Source organism: Cherax quadricarinatus, chromosome 40, assembly GCF_038502225.1.
Source record: "Cherax quadricarinatus isolate ZL_2023a chromosome 40, ASM3850222v1, whole genome shotgun sequence".
Classification (NCBI taxonomy): Eukaryota; Metazoa; Arthropoda; class Malacostraca; order Decapoda; family Parastacidae; genus Cherax; species Cherax quadricarinatus.
Window position 1 is genome coordinate 26556186 of NC_091331.1, and position 17221 is coordinate 26573406.

General features: G+C 42.2%; 1 protein-coding gene across 2 annotated transcripts in view; it reads right to left on the bottom strand.

The window, feature by feature from the left end:
• LOC128687317 (golgin subfamily A member 4-like) overlaps window positions 1-17221 on the bottom strand; it is a 177275-nt gene that overhangs the window by 57804 nt on the left and 102250 nt on the right. The gene's annotated exons all lie outside the window — the stretch shown is intronic.

Sequence of the window (17221 nt, forward strand, 5' to 3'; positions counted from 1 at the left end):
GAGGAGAGACAACAAGAAATGACCGTGAAGTATGTGAGGAACTCAACAAGAGATTCAAATAAGTGTTCACAGAGGAGACAGAAGGGGATCCAGAAAGACGGAGAGGTGGAGCACACCACCAGGTGCTGGACACAGTACACACAACCGAGGAAGAAGTGAAGAGGCTCCTGAGCGAGCTAGATACCTCAAAGGCAATGGGGCCAGATAACATCTCTCCATGGGTCCTGGGAGAGGGAGCAGAGGCACTATGTGTACCCCTAACAACAATATTCAATACATCTATCGAAACAGGGAGATTGCCTGATTCGTGGAAGACAGCAAATGTAGTCCCAATCTTTAAAAAAGGAGACAGACATGAAGCACTAAACTACAGACCAGTGTCACTGACATGTATAGTATGCAAAGTCAGGGAGAAGATTGTCAGGAGAAGAGTGGTGGAACACCTAGAAAGGAATGATCTCATCAACAGCAGCCAACATGGTTTCAGGGATGGGAAATCCTGTGTCACAAGCCTACTGGAGTTCTATGACAAGGTGACAGCAGTAAGACAAGAGAGAGAGGGGTGGGTGGACTGCATCTTCTTGGACTGCAAGAAGGCGTTTGACACAGTACCACGCAAGAGATTAGTGCAAAAACTGGAGGACCAAGCAGGGATAAGAGGGAAGGCACTACAATGGATCAAGGAATACTTGTCAGGAAGACAGCAGCGAGTAATGGTACGTGGCAAGGTGTCAGAGTGGGCACCTGTGACCAGCGGGGTCCCACAGGGGTCAGTCCTAAGACCAGTGCCGTTTCTGGTATTTGTGAACGACATGACGAAAGGAATAAACTCTGAGGTGTTCCTTTTTTGCAAATGACGTGAAGTTGATGAAAAGAATTCATGCGATCGAAGACCAGGCAGAACTACAAAGGGACCTGGACAGGCTGCAGACCTGGTCCAGCAATTGGCTCCTGGAGTTCAATCCCACCAAGTGCAAAGTCATGAAGATTGGGGAAGGGCAAAGAAGACCGCAGACAGAGTACAGTCTAAAGGGCCAGAGACTACAAACCTCACTCAAGGAAAAAGATCTTGGGGTGAGTATAACACCAGGTACATCTCCTGAAGCGCACATCAACCAAATAACGGCTGCAGCATATGGGCGCCTAGCAAACCTCAGAACAGCATTCCGACACCTTAATAAGGAATCGTTCAGGACCCTGTACACCGTGTACATTAGGTCCATATTGGAGTATGAGGCACCAGTTTGGAACCCACACCTAGCCAAGCACGTAAAGAAACTAGAGAAAGTGCAAAGGTTTGCAACAAGACTAGTCCCAGAGCTAAGAGGTATGTCCTACAAGGAGAGGTTAAGGGAAATCAACCTGACGACACTGGAATACAGGAGAGATGGGGGGGGACATGATAACGACATACAAAATACTGAGAGGAATTGACAAGGTGGACAAAGACAGGATGTTCCAGAGATTGGACACAGTAAGAAGGGGACACAGTTGGAAGTTAAGACACACATGAATCACAGGGATGTTAGGAAGTATTTCTTCAGCCACAGAGTAGTCAATAAGTGGAATAATTTGAGAAGCGATGTAGTGGAGGCAGGATCCATACATAGCTTTAAGCAGAGGTATGATAAAGCTCACAGTTCAGGGAGAGTGACCTAGTAGCGATCAGTGAAGAGGCGGGGCCAGGAGCTCGGACTCGACCTTTGCAACCTCAACTAGGCGAGTACACACACACACACACACACACGCGAACAAGCAGTCAGGCACTTGTAAAAGCTGTAGTACATATACATATACACAGGATTTCACACCTTCCTGTAAACTGACCTGATAACCCTCCCTCCCTCCCTCTAACACTCCACTATCCACCCCTCTCTCTCTCTCTCTCTCTCCTACCTCTCCCCCCTCTAACATCTCTCCCCTCTCCCATCTCCATCTCTCTCTCTCCTCCCTCCCTCCTCCCTTGTCTCTCCCCCTCTCTTTGCTCCCTGTCTCTCCCCCTCTCTCTCTCTCTCCCTTCTCTTCTCTCTCTCTCTCTCTCTCTCTCTCTCTCACACATATGAAAGACCCCCTGAGGCCAGCGATCATGTGGTTTTAAGCTTCGAATACAGAGTAGAGCTACAAGTGGAGGGGGAAGCAGTAAGGCCAGGGCGAATGAAGCCAAACTACAGGTCCATCATCACAAATCCGGCAATCAGTTATTTGGTTCCTTCAGTTATTCGGCATTAATTTTGGGTAGCATAATTTCAAATTTCCAGGGTCGCCACACCAACCTGCTGGTACTGTTTGGTGGCGCTACTTGCTGCATAAGTCATTCCAATTTCTTTTTCTCCATTTATTGTTTTAACCTGTTTACTTTTAGCCCTAGCCATGGTTTCAATGAATAAAAGAAATGCTTCTCATTATGTAAAGCACCTACACAGTACATTATCCTTGCCATGAGCTCAGTTCATGAAGCAGGAGAACATGCTTTATTATTACGCTAATATCAACATTACAGCTTATTTGCCTATCACAATTGATCTAATATGACATAATAAACAATATAAATAACATAAAACATGTTAAATACTCCAGAATAAATAATATTTCGCATAACACCAGCAGTTCGACGGAGGTATGAAGAGGATATGGTATACAAATACCATTATTAGAGAAAACGGAGTATAGCACAGGGCTAACTGTGATATACACTCGTACTGCACCATAAACCTGAAACAAAAGTTATTTTCTCTATATAAATTATCTCACACAGCAGCATGTGTAGAGAACCTAGGATAACCCAAAAAAGTCAACGTGGCTTATTTTTAGTACCAGGCTTGGGTTATCCATATATGATTTTCGGTAAATATTCGATTCCCAGCCAGGGTAGAAACATTAGGCGTGTTTCTTTACACCTGTTGTCTGTTTACCCATCAGTAAATGGGTACCTGGGTGTTAGCCGACTAGTGTGGGTGTTATCCTGGGACACTGACCTAATTTTCTTGAAATACTCTGCATAACAAGTGGCTTTCTATATAGTAGTATGTCACTGATGTCAGCTATGTCTGTATACCTTGTACATGTAGGTGTAGTAAATAAAGATATTATTATTATTATTATTTTCTCAGTTGTTTGTTGGGTTATCTTATTCAAACTTGGGCAATGTATGATGGAAAGATACTTCTTAATGTACACCAAAAATGAAAGAAATCAGACCATAAATAGCGGAGTTCACTTCTCAGCCATTAGCAGCAGCTTAGCGGTATATTTTTGTATGTTTTTTATGGATATATTCTCATTTTTTTCGGTCTCATTTGATAGAATGAAAGATATATTACAGAAATAGATATGATTTTGATTGCTTTCATGACGAAAAGTACCTTGAAATTGCGCTCACAGTATCGAAAATGTTCTATTCTTTAGCGAAGCTCAGGAATAAACATATGACATCACCGTCGAATACCTGCCCGCCTGCCAGTCCAAATTCCAATACACAGTCAAGAATGGATTGACATTATTTATACAATTATTACAATAATGCAGCAGTCTGCATAGCAGTAAATCTATTATTTTTTTGTAAATAAAAATTCCAAATGGTAAGCAAGAGTAATATAAGACAGGCCTGTAGCCATGACTAATGAACATAGAAAATGTTATTTTAGTGCCAGGAATGTCTGCATTGTTTATTCTGGATCCTATTTTGAAATTGGCATCTGTTGAAATTTGTGTGAAATAAGCTAAATTGCCAATTTCTGACCACTTTATTGGGTAGTTGAAATAAGTGAATGGGCGGTTTCTTGTACTCAGTTGACAGACTAGAAGTAAATAAGTTTATTCAGGTATACACAAATACAGTTACATAGATTATCATACATAGCAGTGTATGTATAGAGAACCTAGGATAACCCAGAAAAGTCAGACAAAGTGGCTTATTTCCAGTACCTGGCTTGGGCTTGCCATATATGATTTTTGCTAAATATTTTTTTTTTCTAGGTTGTTTGTTGGGCTATCTCATTGAAACTTGTGCAATGTATGATGGAAATATGCTTCTTAACGTACAACAAAAATAAAAAAGACGGATGATAAATAAGGGAGTTCACTTCTCAGCCATTAGCTCTCTCTTTGCAGTATACAGTATTTTTGTATTATAGGTAGTAGGTTGGTAGACAGCAACCGCCCAGGGAGGTACTACCGTCCTGCCAAGTGAGTGTAAAACGAAAGCCTGTAATTGTTTTACATGATGGTAGGATTGCTGGTGTCCTTTTTTCTGTCTCATGAACATGCAAGATTTCAGGTACGTCTTGCTACTTCTACTTACACTTAGGTCACACTACACATACATGTACAAGCACATATATACACACCCCTCTGGGTTTTCTTCTATTTTCTTTCTAGTTCTTATTCTTGTTTATTTCCTCTTATCTCCATGGGGAAGTGGAACAGAATTCTTCCTCCGTAAGCCATGCGTGTTGTAAGAGGCAACTAAAATGCCGGGAGCAAGGGGCTAGTAACCTCTTCTCCTGTATATATTACTAAATGTAAAAGGAGAAACTTTCGTTTTTCCTTTTGGGCCACCCCGCCTCGGTGGGATACGGCCGGTGTGTTGAAAGAAAGAAGTATTTTTGTATGTTTTTTATGGTTATATTCTCATTTTTTTGGACTCATTTGATAGAATGGAAGATATATAACAGAAATAGACATGATTTTGATTGCTTTCATGACGAAAAGTGCCTTGAAATTGAGCTCAAAGTAGTGGAAATGTTCCATTTTTGCCGATGTTCAATGAACTTTGTGGAAGTCAAGTTGGTTAATTTTATTAAGTGTATTCTAACTTAACCACTCTGTAATCCGGCAAACTCAGTAATCCGGCACACTACAGGTTCCAATGATGCCGGATTTGTGATGGAGGATCTGTACAAGAAAGGGGACTACACGGGAATGAGGAAGTTCTTGAATGGGGTTCAGTGGGACGGAGAACTGGCAGGGAAGCCAGTTAATGAGATGATGGAATATGTAACAACAATGTGCCAGGAGGCTGAGGACAGGTTTGTACCCAAGGTTAACAGGAATAATGAGAAAGCCACGATGACCCCATGGTTCACCCAAAGGTGCAGGGAGGCAAAAACTAGGGAATGGAATGCAAGGGAATGGAAGATGTATAGAAGGCAAAGGACCCAGGAGAATAAGGAGAGCAGTCGATTAGCCAGAAATGAATATGCACAGATAAGAAGGGAGGCCCAACGACAATATGAAAACGACACAGCAGCAAAAGTCAAATCTGACCCGAAGCTGTTATACAGCCACATCAGTAGGAAAACGAAGAAAGGGGGAGACACAACAAGAAATGACCGTGAAGTACGTGAGGAACTCGACAAGAGATTCAAAGAAGTGTTCACAGATGAGACAGAAGGGGCTCCAGAAAGACAGAGAGGTGGGGTACACCACGAGGTGCTGGACACAGTACACACAACCGAGGAAGAAGTGAAGAGACTTCTGAGTGAGCTAGATACCTCAGAGGCAACGGGGCTGGGTAACATCTCTCCATGCGTCCTGACAGAGGGAGCAGAGGCGCTGTGTGTACCCCTAACAATATTCAGTACATTTATCGAAACAGGGAGATCGCCTGAGGCATGGAAGACAGCAAATGTAGTCCCAATCTTTAAAAAAGGAGACAGACATGAAGCACTAAACTACAGACCAGTGTCACTGACATGTATAGTATGCAAAGTCATGGAAAAGATTATCAGAAGAGTGGTGGAACACCTAGAAAGGAATGATCTCATCAACAGCAGCCAACATGGTTTCAGAGAAGGGAAATCCTGTCACAAACCTACTGTAGTTCTATGACATGATGACAGCATTAAGACAAGAGAGAGAGAGGGGTGGGTGGATTGCATTTTCTTGGACTGCAAGAAGGCATTTGACACAGTTTGACACAAGAGATTAGTGCAAAAACTGGAGGACCAAGCAGGGATAACAGGGAAGGCACTACAATGGATCAGGGAATACTTGTCAGGAAGACAACAGCGATTCATGGTACGAGACGAGGCGTCAGAGCGGGGGCCTGCGACCAGCGGGGCCCCACAGGGGTCAGTCCTAGGACCAGTGCTGTTCTGGTGTTTGTGAACGACATGATGGAAGGAATAGACTCTGAAGTGTCCTTGTTTGTAGATGACGTGAAATTGATGAGAAAAATTCATTCGATTGAAGACCAGGCAGAACTATGAAGGGATCTGGACAGGCTGCAGACCTGGTCCAACAATTGGCTCCTTGAGTTCAACTGCAGACGGAGTACAGTCTAGGGGGCCAGAGACTACAAACCTCACTCAACGAAAAAGATGTTGGGGCGAGTATAACACCAGGCACATCTCCTGAAGTGCACATGAACCAAATAACTGCTGCAGCATATGGGCGCCTAGCAAACCTCAGAACAGCATTCCGACATCTTAATAAGGAATTGTTCAGGACCCTGTACACCGTGTATGTTAGGCCCATATTGGAGTATGCGGCACCAGTTTGGAACCCACACATAGCCTCGTGAAGAAACTAGAGAAAGTGCAAAGGTCTGCAACAAGACTAGTCCCAGAGCTAAGGGGGTATGTCCTATGTGGTGAGGTTAAGGAAATCGACCTGACGACACTGGAGGACAGGAGAGAGGGGGAGGGACATGATAACGACATACAAAATACCGAGAGGAATTGACAAGGTGGATAAAGACAGGATGTTCCAGAGATGATACACAGCAACAAGGGGACACAGTTGGAAGTTGAAGACACAGATGAATCACAGGGATGTTAGGAAGTATTTCTTCGGCCACAGAGTAGTCAGGAAGTGGAATAGTTTGGGAAGCGAGGTAGTGGAGGCAGGATCCATACATAGCTTTAAGCAGAGGTATGATAAATCTCACGGTTCAGGGAGTGACCTAGTAGCGGCCAGTAAAGAGGTGGGGCCAGGAGCTAGGACTCAACCCCTGCAACCTCAACTAGGTGAGTACAACTAAGAGTACACACACACACACACACACACACACACACACACACACACACACACACACACACACACACACAGAAGTGTCCGTTTGCAGATGATGTGAAGGTAATGAGAAGAATAAAATTGGTCGAGGATCATTCAGGACTATAGAGGGACCTGGACAGGCTACAAGCCTTGTTCAGCAACTGGCTCCTTAAATTTAACCCCACCAAATACAAAGTCATGAACATTGGGGAAGGGCAAAGAAGACCACAGACAGAATACAGTGGACCCCCGCTTAACGATCACCTCCAAATGCGACCAATTACAGTGGACCCCCGCATAACGATCACCTCCGAATGCGACCAATTATGTAAGTGTATTTATGCAAGTGTGTTTGTACGTGTATGTTTGGGGGTCTGAAATGCACTAATCTACTTCACAATATTCCTTATGGGAACAAATTCGGTCAGTACTGGCACCTGAACATACTTCTGGAGTGAAAAAATATCGTTAACCGGGGGTCCACTGTATGTAAGTGTATTTATGTAAGTGCGTTTGTACGTGTATGTTTGGGGGTCTGAAATGGACTAATCTACTTCACAATATTTGTTATGGGAACAAATTCGGTCAGTACTGGTACCTGAACATACTTCTGGAATGAAAAAAGATCGTTAATCGGGGGTCCACTGTATAGTCTAGGTAGCCAAAGACTGCAAACCTCACTTAAAAAGATCTTGGAATGAGTTTAATACCGAGCACATCTCCTGAGGCGCACATCAATCAGATAACTGCTGCAGCATACGTGCATCTGGCAAACCTGAGAATAGCGTTCCGATACCTCAGTAAGGAATCGTTTAAGACTCTGTACACCATATACGTCAGGCCCATATGAGAGTATGCAGCACTAGTTTGGAACCCACACCTTGTCAAGCACATCAAGAAATTAGAGAAAGTGCAAAGGTTTGCAACAAGACTAGTCCTAAAGCTAAGGCGGTTGTCCTATGAAGAAAGGTTAAGGGAAATCAGCCTTATGACACTGGAGGACAGGAGGGTCAGGGGAGACATGATAATGACATATAAAATGCTGCGAGGAATTGACAAGGTGGACAATGACAGGATGTTCCAGAGATAGGACACACAAACAAGGGGTCACAATTGGAAGTTGAAGACTCCTGAGAGTCTGACTTCTCTGGGTTATCCTAGGTACTTTACACATATGCTGCTATGTATGATAATCTATGTAACTGTATTTGTGTATAACTAAATAAACTTACTTACTTAGGCAATATTTCTTCAGTCACAGAGTTGTCAGGAAGTGGAATAGCCTATAAAGTGACGTAGTGGAGGCAGGAACCTAGAGCTGCAGATGCAGTTCAATAGACAAATGCAAAGTTCTAAAAGGTGGAGAGGAAAACAACCAAGCCACATTTAATCTAAATAATGTAGATCTTAATACTACTGATTGCAAAAAGGATTTAGGAGTTCTGGTTAGCTGTAATCTAAAACAAAAACAACAATACATTAGTGTTCACAATAAAGCTAACAGAATCCTTGGCTTGATAGTTAGAAGCATAAATAATATAAGTCCTCAGGTTGTTCTTCAGTTCTATATATCCTCGGTTAGGCCTCATTTAGATTATGCTACACAGTTCTGGTCACCGTATTACAGAATGAATACAAGAGCACTGGAAAACGTACAGAGGAGGATGACCAAGTTGATCCCATGTATCAGAAATCTTCCCTATGAGGATAGACTGAGGGCCATGAATCTGCACTCTCTAGAAAGGCGTAGAATTAGGGGGGATATGATCAAATCAAAGTTTATTCTCTATAAGGATTACAATGCAGGGTTTACAGATTTTGGTTATTTTGTGGTTTACATGTAGTAAAATAATAATTACAGAGGGGGCCACTAGAACACCTAGCATGGCTAGGCATTTCGGGCAAACTTACATTAATGTGAATGCTTTTGTTTTGGCACAATACTAGGTTTCTATATTGGAGTATCATAGGGAAACTTATGACTAGTTTGGAATCATTATTTTAAGATTAGGATACGTACTTCTGTTCTTCTCGTCAAATGGGTGAGCGAGTGAGTGTAAATGTGGACCACCAGGTGGTTTTTATGTAGTTAGTTGATGGGGTGTATCAGGGAGATGTTTTTCTAACAGTAGTTTTAAAGGTGATGAATGTGTCTGCTGTTCTAGAGTTTTCAGGTAGTGTTTTCCAGATTTTAGGGCCTTTGACATACATTGAGTTTTTTTTGTAAAGGTTTAGTCGGACACGGGGAATGTCATAGAGATGTTTGTGTCTGGTGTTATGCCTGTGGGTCCTGTCACAACTATCAAGAAAGCATTTTAGGTAAAGGTTAATATTGGAATTTAAGGTCCTGTATATGTAGACTGCACAGTAGTAAGTGTGGATATTCTGAACAGGGAGTAAGTTTAGATCTATGAAGAGTGGGGGGTGTGTTGCCAGGGATGGGAATTAGTGATTATTCTTATTGCAGCTTTTTGTTGAGTTATTAGTGGCTTTAGGTGTATTGCTGCGGTGATCCCCAAGCACAAATAGCATAGGTGAGGTATGGATAAACGAGTGAATGGAATAGTGTGAGGAGGGCATTTTGCGGCACGTAGTATCGTATCTTGGAGAGGATCCCAACTCTTTTGGATACTTTTTTTGATATGTGTTGGATATGGGTGCTGAAATTCAGGTTGTTGTCGAGGTATAGGCCTAGAAATTTGCCCTCTTTATGTCTGGCAATTAGAGTGCTGTCGATCTTAATGTTAAGTTGCGCAGCACCTGCTCTGCTACCAAACATAATATAGTAGGTTTTGTCAGTGTTAAGTGTAAGTTTATTGGCAGTCATCCAAGTTGATATTTTGAGCAGCTCCTCATTAACAAAGGTGTTGAGGGTGGCAAGATTAGGGTGAGAGATGACATAAGTCGTGTCGTCAGCAAAGTGTTGGGATACGTTTGGAAGATCATTGATGTAAATGAGGAAGAGCAGGGGTCCAAGGACACTTCCCTGCGGAACTCCAGTATCAAGTGGCCGTGCTGATGCTGTGTCTTTAATGGTGACATACTGATACCTATTAGTAAGGTAGGATTTGAAATATGCAAGCGCATGGCCTCTTATACCATAATGGTCAAGTTTGTGGAGTAGGATGCCGTGGTCTACTGTGTGAAAAGCTTTTCTTAGGTCAATAAAAATTCCTAGCGGATATTCCTTATTTTCCAATGCTAAGTAAAGCAGATCTAGCATTTTTACAATTGCATCATTAGTGCTTTTATTTTTCCTGAATCCAAATTGGCAGGGGTTGAGTATGTTTTGTGCCGTTATGAATGAATACAGTCTCCTGTGCACGAGTTTCTCAAAGATTTTGGATAGCAGTGGTAAGTTTGATATTGGCCTATAGTTGTTTACATCTGTAAGGTCACCATCTTAATGAATTGATGTAACCCTTGCTGTCTTGAGTAGTTTCACGAAGGTGTTAGTTTCTAGTGACTTGTTAAAAAGTAATGAAATAGCATGCGAAAGGACATGGGCCACTCGCTTGTATAATAATGGTGGGACATTATTGTACAAGGTGTATAAATGGAAAACAAGAATAAATAACGTGATGTAAATAGCGTGCTGAAAATTTCCAGCCAAGAAGGGACTCGCAGCAATGGTTTCAATTGGGAAAAATTCAGATTCAGGAAGGATACAGGAAAGCACTGGTTTGGTAATCGAGTTGTGGATGAGTGCAACAAACTCCCGAGTAAGGTTAAAGAGGCTAAAACGTTGTGTAGTTTTAAAAACAGGTTAGATAAATACATGAGTGGGTGTGGGTGGGCGAGAGTTGGACCTGACCAGCTTGTGCTACTAGGTCTGATGCCGTGCTCCTTCCTGAAGTGGAAGTGACCTGACTAGGTGGGTCATTGGGCTAAGCCGGAGGGTGATATGGACCTGCTTCGCATGGGTCAGTAGACTCGCTGCAGTGTTCCTTCTTTCTTACGTTCTTATAGTTTTATGACGAGGTATGATAAAGCTCATGGAGCCGGGAGAGAGAGGACCTAGTAGCAATCAGTGAAGAGGCAGGGCCAGGAGCTATGACTCGACCCCTGCAACCACAAATAGCTGAGTACACACACACACACACCCACATGGTAATGCTTTATTTACAAGGAGCAAAGTCAGGGTATTTTTCCAGAATGGTCTGTAACATACCACTGTGGATAAAAAATAGACATATCTTGAACATTTCTGAGTGAGTTGTCTCTGAATTCACTAATTTTATTGCACTCCAGTACGTAATGATGCAAGGTGTGACAATAGTCCATCTGGCAAAGTTTACATTTTGTTTGGTCTACATCTGGTGGTGGCGATTTAACCTGCCCAAAATACTTGTAACCCAGCCGGAGACGGGTGGTAGTGACATCCAAGAGTCTGCTTATTTTGCTGGCTCCTCCTGCATGATAGAATGATGATAGATGGACTGACTGGTGTCAATCTCCCCGAGTCTTAATAAAATTCAGCTGAAGTTCATTTCTTATTACTGTTCTAAAACTGCTAACTGACAAGCCAAGATTGTAATCTACCCCCCTTTTTGAAAGCATACAACTTAGCCAATTCATCAGTTCTATTATGCATCTAAAGATCAATGCGAGATGGAATCCACAGCATTTGAATTCTGACTCCACTGTTTACCTGGAGTTTACCTGGAGAGAGTTCCGGGAGTCAACGCCCCCACGGCCCGGTCTGTGACCAGGCCTCCCGGTGGATCAGAGCCTGATCAACCAGGCTGTTACTGCTGGCTGCACGCAAACCAACGTATGAGCCACAGCCCAGCTGGTCAGGAGCAGACTTTAGGTGCTTGTCCAGTGCCAGCTTGAAGACTGCCAGGGGTCTGTTGGTAATCCCCCTTATGTATGCTGGGAGGCAGTTGAACAGTCTCGGGCCCCTGACACTTATTGTACGGTCTCTTAACGTGCTAGTGACACCCCTGCTTTTCATTGGGGGGATGTTGCATCGTCTGCCAAGTCTTTTGCTTTCGTAGTGAGTGATTTTCGTGTGCAAGTTCAGTACTAGTCCCTCTAGGATTTTCCAGGTGTATATAATCATGTATCTCTCTCGCCTGCGTTCCAGGGAATACAGGTTTAGGAACCTCAAGCACTCCCAGTAATTGAGGTGTTTTATCTCCGTTATGTGCGCCGTGAAGGTTCTCTGTACATTTTCTAGGTCAGCAATTTCACCTGCCTTGAAAGGTGCTGTTAGTGTGCAGCAATATTCCAGCCTAGATAGAACAAGCGACCTGAAGACTGTCATCATGGGCTTGGCCTCCCTAGTTTTGAAGGTTCTCATTATCCATCCTGTCATTTTTCTAACAGATGCGATTGATACAATGTTATGGTCCTTGAAGGCGAGATCCTCCGACATGATCACTCCCAGGTCTTTGACGTTGGTGTTTCGCTCTATTTTGTGGCCAGAATTTGTTTTGTACTCTGATGAAGATTTAATTTCCTCGTGTTTACCATATCTGAGTAATTGAAATTTCTCATCGTTGAACTTCATATTGTTTTCTACAGCCCACTGAAAGATTTGGTTGATGTCTGCCTGGAGCCTTGCGTGTCTGCAATGGAAGACACTGTCATGCAGATTCGGGTGTCATCTGCAAAGGAAGACACGGTGCTGTGGCTGACATCCTTGTCTATGTCGGATATGAGGATGAGGAACAAGATGGGAGCGAGTACAGTGCCTTGTGGAACAGAGCTTTTCACCGTAGCTGCCTCGGACTTTACTCTGTTGACGACTACTCTCTGTGTTCTGTTAGTGAGGAAATTATAGATCCATCGACCGACTTTTCCAGTTATTCCTTTAGCACGCATTTTGCGCACTATTATGCCATGGCCACACTTGTCGAAGGCTTTTGCAAAGTCTGTATATATTACATCTGCATTCTTTTTGTCTTCTAGTGCATCTAGGACCTTGTCGTAGTGATCCAATATTTGAGACAGACAGGAGCGACCTGTTCTAAACCCATGTTGCCCTGGGTTGTGTAACTGATGGGTTTCTAGATGGGTGGTGATCTTGCTTCTTAGGACCATTTCAAAGATTTTTATATGGGATGTTAGTGCTATCGGTCTGTAGTTCTTTGCTGTTGCTTTACTGCCCCCTTTGTGGAGTGGGGCTATGTCTGTAGTTTTTAGTAACTGTGGGACGACCCCCGTGTCCATGCTCCCTCTCCATAGGATGGAAAAGGCTCGTGATAGGGGCTTCTTGCAGTTCTTGATGAACACGGAGTTCCATGAGTCTGGCCCTGGGGCAGAGTGCATGGGCATGTCATTTATCGCCTGTTCGAAGTTATTTGGAGTCAGGATAACATCGGATAGGCAGGTGTTAACCAAATTCTGTGGCGCTCTCATAAAAAATTCATTTTGATCTTAGACTCTCAGTCTGGTTAGCGGCTTGCTAAAAACTGAGTCATATTGGAACTTGAGTAGCTCACTCATTTCCTTGCTGTCATCTGTGTAAGACCCATCTTGTTTAAGTAGGGGCCCAATACTGGACGTTGTTCTCGACTTTGATTTGGCACAGAAGAAGAAATACTTTGGGTTTCTTTCGATTTCATTTATGGCTTTTAGTCCTTCCCGCGATTCCTGACTCCTATAAGATTTCTTTAGCTTAAGTTCGATGCTTGCTATTTCTCTGACCAGTGTCTCCCTACACATTTCAGATATATTGACCTCTTTTAGCCACTCTGTTATTCTTTTCCGTCGCTTGTAAAGGGAGCGCCTGTCTCTTTCTATTTTACATCTACTCCTCCTTTTTCTTAGAGGAATAAGCCTTGTGCATACATCGAGTGCCACCAAGTTAATCTGTTCTAGGCATAAGTTGGGGTCTGTGTTGCTTAGTATATCTTTCCAGCTTATATCGGTTAGGACTTGGTTTACTTGGTCCCACTTTATGTTTTTGTTATTGAAGTTGAATTTGGTGAATGCTCCCTCGTGACTGATCTCATTATGTCGGTCTGGGGCTCCACGCATACATGTCTGAACCTCAATTATGTTGTGATCTGAGTATATTGTTTTTGATATGGTGACATTTCTTATCAGATCATCATTGTTAGTGAAGATGAGGTCTAGTGTATTCTCCAGTCTAGTAGGCTCTATTATTTGCTGGTTTAAAATGAATTTTGTGCCGAGATTTAAAAGCTCGCGTGAGTGTGAGTTTTCATCAGAGCTGCCTCCTGGTGTTATTACTGCAACAATATTATTTGCTATATTCCTCCATTTTAGGTGCCTTAAGTTGAAATCCCCCAGGAGCAAGATGTTGGGTGCAGGAGCTGGAAGATTTTCCAGACAGTGGTCAATTTTTAACAGCTGTTCCTGGAATTGCTGGGATGTTGCATCCGGACGCTTGTAGACTACCACAATGACTAGGTTTTGGTTCTCGACCTTTACTGCTAAAACTTCCACTACATCATTTGAGGCATTAAGCAGTTCCGTGCAAACAAGCGACTCTGCAATGTACAGGCCGCTTGAGGAAGTGTTGCTGATACCATCTTTTCTATATTATTTTATATAATTTTTATGTTCTCATAATGACAATTTATTGTAGTTCTTGAAATTTCATAACCAATCTTTGTTCTGACACTAATATTAGGTACTGAAATTGTACTCAGATTGTCACACACACATTGACAGGTGGACATTTACACCTGCCTTGGTCATTTACTATTGTCTAAGAAAATATACAAAATATTTATAGGTCCCAGCAATATTTTGGATACACGCGAGTATGGAAAAAGAAGAAGGAAGGAGGAGGAAGTATAACTGTATGTGTGTGTACCTGTGAGACAGATAAAAAGGGAGAGACAGATAAACAGAGAGACAGACACACAGAGACAGATGGACAGAGGCAGAGATAGACATACCCTAAACTTGGGGTTAACATCACTTTCCTCTTAAAAGGGAAGGGTTAATATGACATTACATCAGTGAATCCTTGATGTTTGCCGCACTGTTTGCTCTAGCTGGCACTCAATTTAACTGGCGCTTCCACAAGGAACTAAGCGGTCCCAGAGTTTTTAATATAGTGCACACCGAGAGTTAAGACCAATTCTATGATGACCAAGCATCTCAGGCCAATCGTGCCAGATTTGGAGGCAGGAAAATTAAAACGTGTATACACGTTTGGGGCGCTAGTGGTAAGAACGTATACGTATATACGTTTGGATCGTTCAGGGGTTAAATGAATCAAACACCAACTGTAATTACTACACAGCAGGACAAGCAAATGCACTTCTCAGAGCCAACAACAACATAACTGTCTTTAACTACAATGTCAGATCTTTAAGCAAACATTATGATGACCTCACAGCATTACTAAATTCCCTGCATGCCAGTATGTCCATCATTACTCTCACTGAAACCTGGCTAAAGCCAGATACTACAGATGTCTATGCCATTCCTGGTTACACAGCCATACACAACTGTAGGCCAGATCAACAAGGGGGTGGCACAACTATATACTACTCAGACTAGCTAGAATGTATCAATAATACTTGCGCAAGGGATGAACATTGGGAATATACATATAATAGCTAAATTCAAATTCGAATACCTACAAAAACCTCTCACAGTGATAAACATCTACAGAGTACCAGTCAAATATTAACCATTTTAGTGAAAACCTTGGAAGTATGATAACTGATGCACACATGAACAAAGATCACTTCCTACTCACAGGAGACTTCTATATAAATCTCCTGCAAGACCAGGACCCACATGTAACCGAATTCACAAACACTATGAGTAACTGCTTATTGCTACCAACAGTAACAAAACCTACAAGTATTTCAGAGACTAGTGTTTACCTATTAGACTACATCTGGACCAACACCATATCCCCTTTAAAATCAGGCATAATCACAGATAACACCACAGAACATCACCCTACCTTTCTCATAACTTATCTAGATAAATTACCCCAAGACACTACTAAAGTAACCTGCAGACTTCATAATGAGACAGCCATTAATAACTTCAAACAGCAATGACAAACATCGACTGGCAAACTGAGCTCGAAATCTATACAGATACTGACGAATGTATTAATAATTTTCTAAAAAAAGACCCAATACCTCTATAACAAGCACTGCCCTAAAAAAACTAAACAGATCACAGCTAAGAGACTGAACAGTCCCTAGCTAACACCCAGCATCCTCAAATCCATAAATATAAAGCACCTATATGAAAAACAGTACAGAATGGGTCAAATAACCAGAGACCAAACAAAATGTTACTCATCAATCCTAACCAGCCTGATAAGGGCAAAAGAATTCTATTATGAGAACAGATTATCCAACTAAAAAGGTGATACAAAAAAGACCTGGAAAACCCTACCTGATATTCTAGGAAAAAAAAAGGTATCAGTAAACAGAACAATCAAACTAACAAAACCAGATAAATCCTTACTCCCACCAACCGAAACAGCAAACAGACTCAATGTTTTCTCCTCCACCATAGGAAAAAACCTGGCGGTTAAAATCCCAAGCTCAAATACCCCACCTAATGACTACCTCACTGGCACCTACCGAAACACACTATTCCTGGCTCTGACTAACCCAACAGAAGTCTCCCTTATTATCAACACAAAGAACAAGGCAGGAGATTTAAATACTTTACCACTCTTTACATACAAAAAAGCTTCACAAGTACTGTCACCAGTCACTGCAACACTCTTTAACCCCTAAACTGTCCAAATGTAGATCTACGTCCATGAGCAAGGGGCTCTGAACGTAGATCTACGTTTTTTTTTACACAACTTCAAATGGAGAAAATCAAGGTTGGAGCACTACACACACGAACGTAGATCTACGTTTGGACAGTTTAAGGGTTAACAAATCCATTGAATCCTCTACCTTTCCTACAGTTCTCAAAATAGCGAGAGTCACCCCGATACATAAAGGAGATGATCAAGCAGACTTGAATAACTACAGGCTAATATCCAACTTACCCCTTCTCTCTAAAATCTTTGAAAAATTACTTTATAAGCTAATTTATTCCTACCTCATCTCCCACAACATGCTCAACCCATCAGTTTGGGTTCTGGTCTAATAAAAATACGAATGATGCTATTATACACATGCTAGAACAAATATACACTGCACTCGAGAAAACATAAGTCTCATTAGGGATCTTCATTGATTTACGTAAAGTTTTTGATACAGCTGACCATGATTTTTTGCACATAAAATTATCACACTATGGTATAAGAGGG